We start from the raw sequence: 13,683 nt of genomic DNA, 5'->3' as shown, positions 1-13,683 counted from the left end.
TTTTAGAAACTGCATTAAAGAAGGGGTGCACCGGTCCTGGAGATACTGCAATACCAGGTCAATGCGTGGAGTGGACAGAGCAAGCTCTTTTTCCATCTCCCTGTTCTAAAAATCCATTTAATATATGGTCCCCAGATAGGGGACGTATCAGATATTAAACTGATAAGAACAGATACTACACTTGATCTTAGCCAAAAGGCCGAGAAGCGATAACCAGAATTGGTTTCAAACTACGGAGCCACCCAAGGATCCTGAAAAGTCCATTTGTGGAGATGAGCTCCTGGACTCCCGTTAAGAAGACATGTTGTCAACCTCTAGATCCCTTACATGCCTGCACTTTTCGGCTTGCTGCTGCTGCAATCCACGCGTTTTAGATCTGCATAACTCCACCTCTTTAAACACAGCACCTTCACCCCCTGCTGTTCCCACCCGCCTCAACACCGTTGGAAGGGAGGAGAACCAATTAAGGCGGGGGGTGGGGTGGAACGAGCAGCTGTCTACCCTTAGCAGGAGGGCTCCTGATTACATACCTCTCCTGCTGCTGCTGCTGCTGGCTGTCCAGCAGCAGACTGAAGGTGGCTGCTGCTGTGCACAGGTATATAAAGGCTCAGAGCCTATTATGACACGCGCAGCCAGCGTTCCATTGCCACATTCCATCTACTGCAGGCAGGATACCTGGCTGGCTGAATGTCGCTGAGAAGCTCACAGAGACCGCCATAAGCAACAGTTTAACAGAATGCCACAGACTAATCAACCAAACTTTTTGGGTTGGGTTCTCTTTTATAGTCTGCAGGCATTAAATGAAAGAAGTCAGTGTTCCAGCAGAAGGAGACAACGTTTCAGAAAAGGCATTGTAGCAAACCAAAAAAGAAATTTTAAGTGCAGCAGAGTAACCAGCGCACATACCTGTTAGCTCAGGTGAGTTTAAAAGGCTGCTGTTGATAACAAGGGCATTTGCTAAATAGATGGTGTGTGTGCAACAATATACTGAAAGGTCAATTATATTGTGCAGCTTATCTCACCACCTGTAGTTATTTAGGTGAAAGCTCCAAAATGCTTGCCTAATATGTCTGTTTATCCAAAAGGAAGTAAAAAGGGAGAGCTAGAAAGATAGCATTGCATCACATTACATGGCCATGCAATGCACAGTTGCTGAAGTTGAACCAAAATGAGCTTGTAATCTGGCTTCTGCAACTTTGAACATGAAAAATCCAATGAGGAGAAGAAAAGCAAAGCCAAAGAGTCCATCCCAAAATCCGACAAACAAGCAAAATGAACAAAAAACATTGAATTCAATTCTTTCTGATTTTAGAAACTGCATTAAAGAAGGGGTGCACCGGTCCTGGGGATACTGCAATACCAGGTCAATGCGTGGAGTGGACAGAGCAAGCTCTTTTTCCATCTCCCTGTTCTAAAAATCCATTTAATATATGGTCCCCAGATAGGGGACGTATCAGATATTAAACTGATAAGAACAGATACTACACTTGATCTTAGCCAAAAGGCCGAGAAGCGATAACCAGAATTGGTTTCAAACTACGGAGCCACCCAAGGATCCTGAAAAGTCCATTTGTGGAGATGAGCTCCTGGACTCCCGTTAAGAAGACATGTTGTCAACCTCTAGATCCCTTACATGCCTGCACTTTTCGGCTTGCTGCTGCTGCAATCCACGCGTTTTAGATCTGCATAACTCCACCTCTTTAAACACAGCACCTTCACCCCCTGCTGTTCCCACCCGCCTCAACACCGTTGGAAGGGAGGAGAACCAATTAAGGCGGGGGGTGGGGTGGAACGAGCAGCTGTCTACCCTTAGCAGGAGGGCTCCTGATTACATACCTCTCCTGCTGCTGCTGCTGCTGGCTGTCCAGCAGCAGACTGAAGGTGGCTGCTGCTGTGCACAGGTATGTAAAGGCTCAGAGCCTATTATGACACGCGCAGCCAGCGTTCCATTGCCACATTCCATCTACTGCAGGCAGGATACCTGGCTGGCTGAATGTCGCTGAGAAGCTCACAGAGACCGCCATAAGCAACAGTTTAACAGAATGCCACAGACTAATCAACCAAACTTTTTGGGTTGGGTTCTCTTTTATAGTCTGCAGGCATTAAATGAAAGAAGTCAGTGTTCCAGCAGAAGGAGACAACGTTTCAGAAAAGGCATTGTAGCAAACCAAAAAAGAAATTTTAAGCGCAGCAGAGTAACCAGCGCACATACCTGTTAGCTCAGGTGAGTTTAAAAGGCTGCTGTTGATAACAAGGGCATTTGCTAAATAGATGGTGTGTGTGCAACAATATACTGAAAGGTCAATTATATTGTGCAGCTTATCTCACCACCTGTAGTTATTTAGGTGAAAGCTCCAAAATGCTTGCCTAATATGTCTGTTTATCCAAAAGGAAGTAAAAAGGGAGAGCTAGAAAGATAGCATTGCATCACATTACATGGCAATGCAATGCACAGTTGCTGAAGTTGAACCAAAATGAGCTTGTAATCTGGCTTCTGCAACTTTGAACATGAAAAATCCAATGAGGAGAAGAAAAGCAAAGCCAAAGAGTCCATCCCAAAATCCGACAAACAAGCAAAATGAACAAAAAACATTGAATTCAATTCTTTCTGATTTTAGAAACTGCATTAAAGAAGGGGTGCACCGGTCCTGGAGATACTGCAATACCAGGTCAATGCGTGGAGTGGACAGAGCAAGCTCTTTTTCCATCTCCCTGTTCTAAAAATCCATTTAATATATGGTCCCCAGATAGGGGACGTATCAGATATTAAACTGATAAGAACAGATACTACACTTGATCTTAGCCAAAAGGCCGAGAAGCGATAACCAGAATTGGTTTCAAACTACGGAGCCACCCAAGGATCCTGAAAAGTCCATTTGTGGAGATGAGCTCCTGGACTCCCGTTAAGAAGACATGTTGTCAACCTCTAGATCCCTTACATGCCTGCACTTTTCGGCTTGCTGCTGCTGCAATCCACGCGTTTTAGATCTGCATAACTCCACCTCTTTAAACACAGCACCTTCACCCCCTGCTGTTCCCACCCGCCTCAACACCGTTGGAAGGGAGGAGAACCAATTAAGGCGGGGGGTGGGGTGGAACGAGCAGCTGTCTACCCTTAGCAGGAGGGCTCCTGATTACATACCTCTCCTGCTGCTGCTGCTGCTGGCTGTCCAGCAGCAGACTGAAGGTGGCTGCTGCTGTGCACAGGTATGTAAAGGCTCAGAGCCTATTATGACACGCGCAGCCAGCGTTCCATTGCCACATTCCATCTACTGCAGGCAGGATACCTGGCTGGCTGAATGTCGCTGAGAAGCTCACAGAGACCGCCATAAGCAACAGTTTAACAGAATGCCACAGACTAATCAACCAAACTTTTTGGGTTGGGTTCTCTTTTATAGTCTGCAGGCATTAAATGAAAGAAGTCAGTGTTCCAGCAGAAGGAGACAACGTTTCAGAAAAGGCATTGTAGCAAACCAAAAAAGAAATTTTAAGCGCAGCAGAGTAACCAGCGCACATACCTGTTAGCTCAGGTGAGTTTAAAAGGCTGCTGTTGATAACAAGGGCATTTGCTAAATAGATGGTGTGTGTGCAACAATATACTGAAAGGTCAATTATATTGTGCAGCTTATCTCACCACCTGTAGTTATTTAGGTGAAAGCTCCAAAATGCTTGCCTAATATGTCTGTTTATCCAAAAGGAAGTAAAAAGGGAGAGCTAGAAAGATAGCATTGCATCACATTACATGGCAATGCAATGCACAGTTGCTGAAGTTGAACCAAAATGAGCTTGTAATCTGGCTTCTGCAACTTTGAACATGAAAAATCCAATGAGGAGAAGAAAAGCAAAGCCAAAGAGTCCATCCCAAAATCCGACAAACAAGCAAAATGAACAAAAAACATTGAATTCAATTCTTTCTGATTTTAGAAACTGCATTAAAGAAGGGGTGCACCGGTCCTGGAGATACTGCAATACCAGGTCAATGCGTGGAGTGGACAGAGCAAGCTCTTTTTCCATCTCCCTGTTCTAAAAATCCATTTAATATATGGTCCCCAGATAGGGGACGTATCAGATATTAAACTGATAAGAACAGATACTACACTTGATCTTAGCCAAAAGGCCGAGAAGCGATAACCAGAATTGGTTTCAAACTACGGAGCCACCCAAGGATCCTGAAAAGTCCATTTGTGGAGATGAGCTCCTGGACTCCCGTTAAGAAGACATGTTGTCAACCTCTAGATCCCTTACATGCCTGCACTTTTCGGCTTGCTGCTGCTGCAATCCACGCGTTTTAGATCTGCATAACTCCACCTCTTTAAACACAGCACCTTCACCCCCTGCTGTTCCCACCCGCCTCAACACCGTTGGAAGGGAGGAGAACCAATTAAGGCGGGGGGTGGGGTGGAACGAGCAGCTGTCTACCCTTAGCAGGAGGGCTCCTGATTACATACCTCTCCTGCTGCTGCTGCTGCTGGCTGTCCAGCAGCAGACTGAAGGTGGCTGCTGCTGTGCACAGGTATATAAAGGCTCAGAGCCTATTATGACACGCGCAGCCAGCGTTCCATTGCCACATTCCATCTACTGCAGGCAGGATACCTGGCTGGCTGAATGTCGCTGAGAAGCTCACAGAGACCGCCATAAGCAACAGTTTAACAGAATGCCACAGACTAATCAACCAAACTTTTTGGGTTGGGTTCTCTTTTATAGTCTGCAGGCATTAAATGAAAGAAGTCAGTGTTCCAGCAGAAGGAGACAACGTTTCAGAAAAGGCATTGTAGCAAACCAAAAAAGAAATTTTAAGCGCAGCAGAGTAACCAGCGCACATACCTGTTAGCTCAGGTGAGTTTAAAAGGCTGCTGTTGATAACAAGGGCATTTGCTAAATAGATGGTGTGTGTGCAACAATATACTGAAAGGTCAATTATATTGTGCAGCTTATCTCACCACCTGTAGTTATTTAGGTGAAAGCTCCAAAATGCTTGCCTAATATGTCTGTTTATCCAAAAGGAAGTAAAAAGGGAGAGCTAGAAAGATAGCATTGCATCACATTACATGGCAATGCAATGCACAGTTGCTGAAGTTGAACCAAAATGAGCTTGTAATCTGGCTTCTGCAACTTTGAACATGAAAAATCCAATGAGGAGAAGAAAAGCAAAGCCAAAGAGTCCATCCCAAAATCCGACAAACAAGCAAAATGAACAAAAAACATTGAATTCAATTCTTTCTGATTTTAGAAACTGCATTAAAGAAGGGGTGCACCGGTCCTGGAGATACTGCAATACCAGGTCAATGCCTGGAGTGGACAGAGCAAGCTCTTTTTCCATCTCCCTGTTCTAAAAATCCATTTAATATATGGTCCCCAGATAGGGGACGTATCAGATATTAAACTGATAAGAACAGATTTTTTTTTTTTTTTTTTTTTTTTTTTTTTTCCCTCAGATGGGGAAATCCACGGTCTATAGTCACGACCAAAGGAACTTCCTTCCAAACAGCTGCATCATCTCAACGACACAAATGCTGCTCCCATCATCACCGGAAAATTTTTATTTCTTCTTTTTAAACCTTACACAGAAAACAAGATCAAGAAGTATTTACAAAATATCTCCACTTTTTAACTTTCCATATTCCCTCCGCATCCACTTCCCCTCTCCTCTTTTTGTCCCATAGGAAACACACATACATCTTCCCCATAATCACCTTCACACTATCCTTTACAGCAATTTCCTTCCTTTTAAACACATACACATTCCTCACATCCCATAACACTTCCTTTATACACGCAAGCATCAACCACAAGACTCTTTCCTTCGTCCCATCACATATTCCCAAACCAAACATAAACAACTCAAAGGACAACAAATTCACACCACACAATTCTTTACACAAAGGCCCCATTCTCCCAATCACATCTCTAGCATACTGGCAATTCCAAAAAACATGCAACACACTTTCCCTTCCACCACAGCCCTTTCTTGGACACGTTTCACTCCTCACTAAACCTCTATTCCTCTGAAACTCTCTTACTGGCAACACTCCATGCAAAGACTGCCACACAACCTCACTCTGCTTATTTGTCATACCACCCATCCGCACCTTCTTCCATACTTTTTGCACATCACACCCTCTCACCAAATTTATTCCACTCTCCATTTCTCTACACTCAATCATCCTGTACACAGCCTTCTTATTTCCCAACAACCTCACATCCACATCACACAACTCATACTTCACCAAAAACTTATAAACCCACACATACCACACGGGCACCTCAAAAGCAACCGGACACCGCAAATCCCTCTCTCTCCACTTCAAACGAAAAGAATAAGCCCCAAATAAATATCCACACATACATGAAAACTTTCCATCGCCCATAATCACTTTCAGCACAAACACCACAATATTCACACCCAAAAAAACTTCTAAATTTGGAAAACCCAAACCACCTTTCTCCATACGCTTCACCAACACTTCCCTCCGCGCCCTCTCCATTTTAGAATTCCACAAAAAAACAAACAAAATCCTATTCAATCCTCTCAAAACCATATAACCTGGTGGAAACACAACTGCAACATATAAATAAATAGGCAACACCACGCTTTTAATGACTAAGATTTTTCCAAAGAAAGTAAGGCTTCTCAACTTCCAAAAACATAACTTCTTTTCAACCTTCTCTTTCGCGTCATCCCAACTTTCTTTCACATCCAATCTTTCTGAAAACTTCACTCCCAAAACCTTAATGGGCCCACTCACTACGTTCACACCTACATCTCTACTCAAAATACCACTTCCAAAAACCTTACACTCACTCTTTTCCCAATTCACTTTAAATGCAGACGCACCACAAAAGATAGACACTAACAACTTCACCCGCCTCACCGAACATTCAGAATCACATAATACACACACGTCATCCATATAACCACTCACCTTCCACTCTCTTCCTCCACCTCCCGGCACTTGCACACCTCGAACCACTTTATCCTTCCTCAACATACACAACAAAGGTTCAATTGCACAAATAAAAGCCACAGGGGATAACGGACACCCCTACCTCACGCCCGAATGCACATTCACTCTCCTACCGACATAACCGTTCATTAAAACACAACTATAAATATCTGTATATAGACTTCTCACTCTCCCAACAAAATCAGCAGGAAAACCCATTCTCAGCAACACTCTAAACAAAAAACCATGCGACAACCTATCATACGCCTTTTCAAAATCCAGGCTCAACAAAAACACACTCTTCTTCCGGCTCATACAATCCCATAGACAATCTCTCAATATACACACACACTCGTGAATCCGTCTCCCAGGTACTGCACAACACTGCTCATCCCCAATCACACTCTCTATCACATCACGCATCCTATTTGCCATTAATTTTGCGTAGATCTTATAATCACAGTTCAATAATGTTATTGGCCTCCAGTTTTTCAGACTCTTCAAATCACCCTTTTTCGGAATCAATACAACCATACCTGCACGCATACTACCTGCCACCTCCATATTTTCCCACATATACTTACAAAAATCCACAAAATCACTCCCAATCACATCCCACATCATGCGGTAAGATTCTACTGGAAGACCATCCTCCCCCGGCGTCTTATTCAAAGCCATACTACACATAACCTTCCATACTTCATCACTTGTCACAGCATCCATCAGCCTCTCTCTTTCCGCCTCATTCAATTTACTCTCTAACGTACTCAAAACATCATTCTCCAAACACTCATCCCTCCACTTTACAGCATACAAATCCTCATAAAACTTTGCCACTTCCTCACACATATCCTCTCCACTCACCTCGCTTCCATCTGCTCCATTCAACACACACATATTTTGCTTTTTCCCAAAAACCTTCTTGAAAAAAAAACGTGAACATTTTTCATCATACTCCAAATTATCAACTTTTGCTCTAAAGACAATACTCCTCCATTTTTCCAACAAGAACTCATGAACCTCCTTTTTCACTTGTAAAATATCCTCCTCCACCTCCATCCCTCCCTCCCTCAATTTATACAAGAAACTTAAACGTGCATTTAAACTCACAAAATGTCTCCTCTTGACTGCTGCCATCTTATAACCCAAATTTTTGAAAAAAATTTTTGTCTGTTTTTTAACCCAATCCCACCACCCACAAACATTCCCAAAACCATTTTTACACTCACACCACTCCTCATACCGTCTTGCATATTCCTTTCTTACTTCCTCATACTCCAATAACTTAACATTCAACTTCCACAAACCTTTCCCAAACACCCCATTCACATTCACATCCAACTCACACGACATGCACACATGATCTGAAAACAAAACATTCTCCTGCTTATAGTCAACAGGAATCATATTTTTTGAAATAAAACAGTAATCCAATCTAGATTGTATTCTTCCACTTTCGGAAAAGAAGGTATTTAACAAAGGCCTCACTTTACATACACTTTGCATATCATGCAAATCAAAATCACTAACCAACTCTAACAAAGTTTTCCCAGACACATCCACATTCACTCTCCCCACATCACAATTCATATCACCCACAATCACCACAGGCATTCTTCCCGGAACAAAAAGTTTAATTTTTTCAAATAACTTTTTCCGGTCATTTTTCTCCACCGGCGCATAAACATTAATAACACAAAATTTAACATTTTTATACTCAAAATTTGCTAAAATGCACCTCCCCACATCAATCACCACATAATCACTCAAAACCACCTCCCTCCCTTTAACTAAAATCCCCACACCATCATTTTTATTACATGCACTCCCCGACCACACAGATGCTCCATGAGACCATTCATCTCCTCTCACCCCATCCACCACTCCACACTCTTGCAAACAAAAAATCGATGCATTCTTCATAGCCAAAAAATCAAAAATTGCAGCCCTCCTGGCCTTATTTTTAAACACTCTCACATTTTGTGAAATTATAGTAAAACCCATTTTTTCCTTTTTTAAACCTCCTAAAAAAAACGAAAACAGAAAAGTTACAAAAACACTACAAAAACTCCACTCACAAGAAAAAGCCTTTGACTTAAGTCAAAGCTTATAATAGGCATTATCACGCATATTGCAAGGCAACCTTAACCAGCACCCCCACTATCTTCTTCCACCATCTGAACCGAGCAACTCGTTTCCGAGCCGCTAGCAGCATCACCATCACCCCACCTTGCTTTCTTGGCACCCACTTTTCGCTGCGGTGCCTTGATATCTTCTTCATCATTTGCCCCACCACCCTCCCTGTGACATTTTCTACTCCCCCCACCCTCATCGGAGAAGTACTCCTCAATATTCTCAGGATCTGAAGGGTGTGATGACCCTTCCCCAGTTTCCATACAATCTGCAGCATCTACAACGTCCTGAAAGTCCAACGTATCCGGACACCTTCCTTCTCCCGCTGCATTCATCTGCCCCTCCATTCTCCTCAATTCTTTCACAAGCTCCTTCTCCATTTTAGGTGCCTTTTTCTCCTTCTGGTAAGCAGGCCTCAGACTCACAGTTTCAGGGGCAGACCTTTCACTCCGCCTCCTCTGCTCTCTCTCCATTCTAGCAGTTTCTCTTTCTATCTGCTGCAAAACCCTCCTCTCCTCCTCCTCCTTTTTCCTCTCCTTATCAGTTTTCCTGGGCACACCCTGCGGGCAATCTTTAAACATGTGCTCACCACTTCCACACATGTCACAAGCCTTGGGCTTCGGGCACGCACTTGCCACATGCCCCTCCTCTTTGCAGTTACGGCAACATTGCCCTTTCTTACATGCATCCTGCACATGTCCAAAGCAGTAACATTTCCTGCAATACATAGGCTGCCCTACATAGTAAAGGAAGCCCCTATGTCCCGCCACAGAAAAATTCGCAGGAGGATGTCTAAAGCCTCCCACACTTCCAGGATCCTTCTTCAGTTTCACCCGAAACTTGTATTTGCAGTTGAAAATACCTAAAGAATTAAACTGCTTTTCCCCTTTACGCACATAATCACAGTACCGTGCAAGGAAGCCTTCAAGCAATGCTGGCTCAGTAAAAGGGTTATAAACTGTTACCCACACAATCTTTTCTTGAAGTCCAAACAAGGGTTCAAACCACACCCCTTCCAAGAAAGGATCATCAGTGTGACTCCGAAGCCACTCAAACACATCAAGGCAGGTATTTTCTTCTACAAAAGTCACGTCATATGTACCTGATTTAGGAAACTCGTTGACGCTGTAGAAGTCGCCTCGTTTTGCTCCAGCTTTTCCTTCCAAAAGTTTCTCCACGATGAAGGACACATTATTCCTCTCGGAAACTGATGGATCCACTCCAATTCGGATAGTATTCTTCACGAAGTTCATCTTCAAAACCTGTCGGTATAATACCACAGAAAATCGCCAAATCCTTTCGCAAAAAGGCCTGGATTCCTCCAGAGAACTCGCACCTATCAGGCTGCAACCAAATGGTCTTAGCCAAAAGGCCGAGAAGCGATAACCAGAATTGGTTTCAAACTACGGAGCCACCCAAGGATCCTGAAAAGTCCATTTGTGGAGATGAGCTCCTGGACTCCCGTTAAGAAGACATGTTGTCAACCTCTAGATCCCTTACATGCCTGCACTTTTCGGCTTGCTGCTGCTGCAATCCACGCGTTTTAGATCTGCATAACTCCACCTCTTTAAACACAGCACCTTCACCCCCTGCTGTTCCCACCCGCCTCAACACCGTTGGAAGGGAGGAGAACCAATTAAGGCGGGGGGTGGGGTGGAACGAGCAGCTGTCTACCCTTAGCAGGAGGGCTCCTGATTACATACCTCTCCTGCTGCTGCTGCTGCTGGCTGTCCAGCAGCAGACTGAAGGTGGCTGCTGCTGTGCACAGGTATATAAAGGCTCAGAGCCTATTATGACACGCGCAGCCAGCGTTCCATTGCCACATTCCATCTACTGCAGGCAGGATACCTGGCTGGCTGAATGTCGCTGAGAAGCTCACAGAGACCGCCATAAGCAACAGTTTAACAGAATGCCACAGACTAATCAACCAAACTTTTTGGGTTGGGTTCTCTTTTATAGTCTGCAGGCATTAAATGAAAGAAGTCAGTGTTCCAGCAGAAGGAGACAACGTTTCAGAAAAGGCATTGTAGCAAACCAAAAAAGAAATTTTAAGCGCAGCAGAGTAACCAGCGCACATACCTGTTAGCTCAGGTGAGTTTAAAAGGCTGCTGTTGATAACAAGGGCATTTGCTAAATAGATGGTGTGTGTGCAACAATATACTGAAAGGTCAATTATATTGTGCAGCTTATCTCACCACCTGTAGTTATTTAGGTGAAAGCTCCAAAATGCTTGCCTAATATGTCTGTTTATCCAAAAGGAAGTAAAAAGGGAGAGCTAGAAAGATAGCATTGCATCACATTACATGGCAATGCAATGCACAGTTGCTGAAGTTGAACCAAAATGAGCTTGTAATCTGGCTTCTGCAACTTTGAACATGAAAAATCCAATGAGGAGAAGAAAAGCAAAGCCAAAGAGTCCATCCCAAAATCCGACAAACAAGCAAAATGAACAAAAAACATTGAATTCAATTCTTTCTGATTTTAGAAACTGCATTAAAGAAGGGGTGCACCGGTCCTGGGGATACTGCAATACCAGGTCAATGCGTGGAGTGGACAGAGCAAGCTCTTTTTCCATCTCCCTGTTCTAAAAATCCATTTAATATATGGTCCCCAGATAGGGGACGTATCAGATATTAAACTGATAAGAACAGATACTACACTTGATCTTAGCCAAAAGGCCGAGAAGCGATAACCAGAATTGGTTTCAAACTACGGAGCCACCCAAGGATCCTGAAAAGTCCATTTGTGGAGATGAGCTCCTGGACTCCCGTTAAGAAGACATGTTGTCAACCTCTAGATCCCTTACATGCCTGCACTTTTCGGCTTGCTGCTGCTGCAATCCACGCGTTTTAGATCTGCATAACTCCACCTCTTTAAACACAGCACCTTCACCCCCTGCTGTTCCCACCCGCCTCAACACCGTTGGAAGGGAGGAGAACCAATTAAGGCGGGGGGTGGGGTGGAACGAGCAGCTGTCTACCCTTAGCAGGAGGGCTCCTGATTACATACCTCTCCTGCTGCTGCTGCTGCTGGCTGTCCAGCAGCAGACTGAAGGTGGCTGCTGCTGTGCACAGGTATATAAAGGCTCAGAGCCTATTATGACACGCGCAGCCAGCGTTCCATTGCCACATTCCATCTACTGCAGGCAGGATACCTGGCTGGCTGAATGTCGCTGAGAAGCTCACAGAGACCGCCATAAGCAACAGTTTAACAGAATGCCACAGACTAATCAACCAAACTTTTTGGGTTGGGTTCTCTTTTATAGTCTGCAGGCATTAAATGAAAGAAGTCAGTGTTCCAGCAGAAGGAGACAACGTTTCAGAAAAGGCATTGTAGCAAACCAAAAAAGAAATTTTAAGCGCAGCAGAGTAACCAGCGCACATACCTGTTAGCTCAGGTGAGTTTAAAAGGCTGCTGTTGATAACAAGGGCATTTGCTAAATAGATGGTGTGTGTGCAACAATATACTGAAAGGTCAATTATATTGTGCAGCTTATCTCACCACCTGTAGTTATTTAGGTGAAAGCTCCAAAATGCTTGCCTAATATGTCTGTTTATCCAAAAGGAAGTAAAAAGGGAGAGCTAGAAAGATAGCATTGCATCACATTACATGGCAATGCAATGCACAGTTGCTGAAGTTGAACCAAAATGAGCTTGTAATCTGGCTTCTGCAACTTTGAACATGAAAAATCCAATGAGGAGAAGAAAAGCAAAGCCAAAGAGTCCATCCCAAAATCCGACAAACAAGCAAAATGAACAAAAAACATTGAATTCAATTCTTTCTGATTTTAGAAACTGCATTAAAGAAGGGGTGCACCGGTCCTGGAGATACTGCAATACCAGGTCAATGCGTGGAGTGGACAGAGCAAGCTCTTTTTCCATCTCCCTGTTCTAAAAATCCATTTAATATATGGTCCCCAGATAGGGGACGTATCAGATATTAAACTGATAAGAACAGATACTACACTTGATCTTAGCCAAAAGGCCGAGAAGCGATAACCAGAATTGGTTTCAAACTACGGAGCCACCCAAGGATCCTGAAAAGTCCATTTGTGGAGATGAGCTCCTGGACTCCCGTTAAAAAGACATGTTGTCAACCTCTAGATCCCTTACATGCCTGCACTTTTCGGCTTGCTGCTGCTGCAATCCACGCGTTTTAGATCTGCATAACTCCACCTCTTTAAACACAGCACCTTCACCCCCTGCTGTTCCCACCCGCCTCAACACCGTTGGAAGGGAGGAGAACCAATTAAGGCGGGGGGTGGGGTGGAACGAGCAGCTGTCTACCCTTAGCAGGAGGGCTCCTGATTACATACCTCTCCTGCTGCTGCTGCTGCTGGCTGTCCAGCAGCAGACTGAAGGTGGCTGCTGCTGTGCACAGGTATATAAAGGCTCAGAGCCTATTATGACACGCGCAGCCAGCGTTCCATTGCCACATTCCATCTACTGCAGGCAGGATACCTGGCTGGCTGAATGTCGCTGAGAAGCTCACAGAGACCGCCATAAGCAACAGTTTAACAGAATGCCACAGACTAATCAACCAAACTTTTTGGGTTGGGTTCTCTTTTATAGTCTGCAGGCATTAAATGAAAGAAGTCAGTGTTCCA

At 44.0% G+C, this 13,683-nt stretch overlaps 7 non-coding genes across 7 annotated transcripts; all 7 read right to left on the bottom strand.

Moving 5' to 3' along the window:
- Window positions 1-20: 20 nt before the first annotated feature.
- Window positions 21-211, bottom strand: LOC141245456 (U2 spliceosomal RNA). The gene has a single exon (XR_012309278.1). It is a non-coding gene; the product is annotated as a U2 spliceosomal RNA (small nuclear RNA).
- Window positions 212-1,326: 1,115 nt separating this feature from the next.
- On the bottom strand, window positions 1,327-1,517 carry LOC141245436 (U2 spliceosomal RNA). The gene has a single exon (XR_012309261.1). It is a non-coding gene; the product is annotated as a U2 spliceosomal RNA (small nuclear RNA).
- A 1,115-nt stretch (window positions 1,518-2,632) lies between these two features.
- LOC141245445 (U2 spliceosomal RNA) lies at window positions 2,633-2,823 on the bottom strand. Its single transcript, XR_012309269.1, has one exon. It is a non-coding gene; the product is annotated as a U2 spliceosomal RNA (small nuclear RNA).
- Window positions 2,824-3,938: 1,115 nt separating this feature from the next.
- On the bottom strand, window positions 3,939-4,129 carry LOC141245433 (U2 spliceosomal RNA). The gene has a single exon (XR_012309258.1). It is a non-coding gene; the product is annotated as a U2 spliceosomal RNA (small nuclear RNA).
- Window positions 4,130-5,244: 1,115 nt separating this feature from the next.
- On the bottom strand, window positions 5,245-5,443 carry LOC141245466 (U2 spliceosomal RNA). The gene has a single exon (XR_012309287.1). It is a non-coding gene; the product is annotated as a U2 spliceosomal RNA (small nuclear RNA).
- Window positions 5,444-11,576: 6,133 nt separating this feature from the next.
- Window positions 11,577-11,767, bottom strand: LOC141245435 (U2 spliceosomal RNA). The gene has a single exon (XR_012309260.1). It is a non-coding gene; the product is annotated as a U2 spliceosomal RNA (small nuclear RNA).
- Window positions 11,768-12,882: 1,115 nt separating this feature from the next.
- On the bottom strand, window positions 12,883-13,073 carry LOC141245421 (U2 spliceosomal RNA). Its single transcript, XR_012309247.1, has one exon. It is a non-coding gene; the product is annotated as a U2 spliceosomal RNA (small nuclear RNA).
- Window positions 13,074-13,683: the final 610 nt, after the last annotated feature.

The sequence above is a fragment of the Phyllobates terribilis genome, unplaced genomic scaffold, assembly GCF_046119375.1.
Source record: "Phyllobates terribilis strain yellow unplaced genomic scaffold, ASM4611937v1 Scaffold_1861__1_contigs__length_200102, whole genome shotgun sequence".
NCBI classification, from domain to species: domain Eukaryota; kingdom Metazoa; phylum Chordata; class Amphibia; order Anura; family Dendrobatidae; genus Phyllobates; species Phyllobates terribilis.
This window is presented reverse-complemented; position numbering and strand designations above follow the sequence as displayed.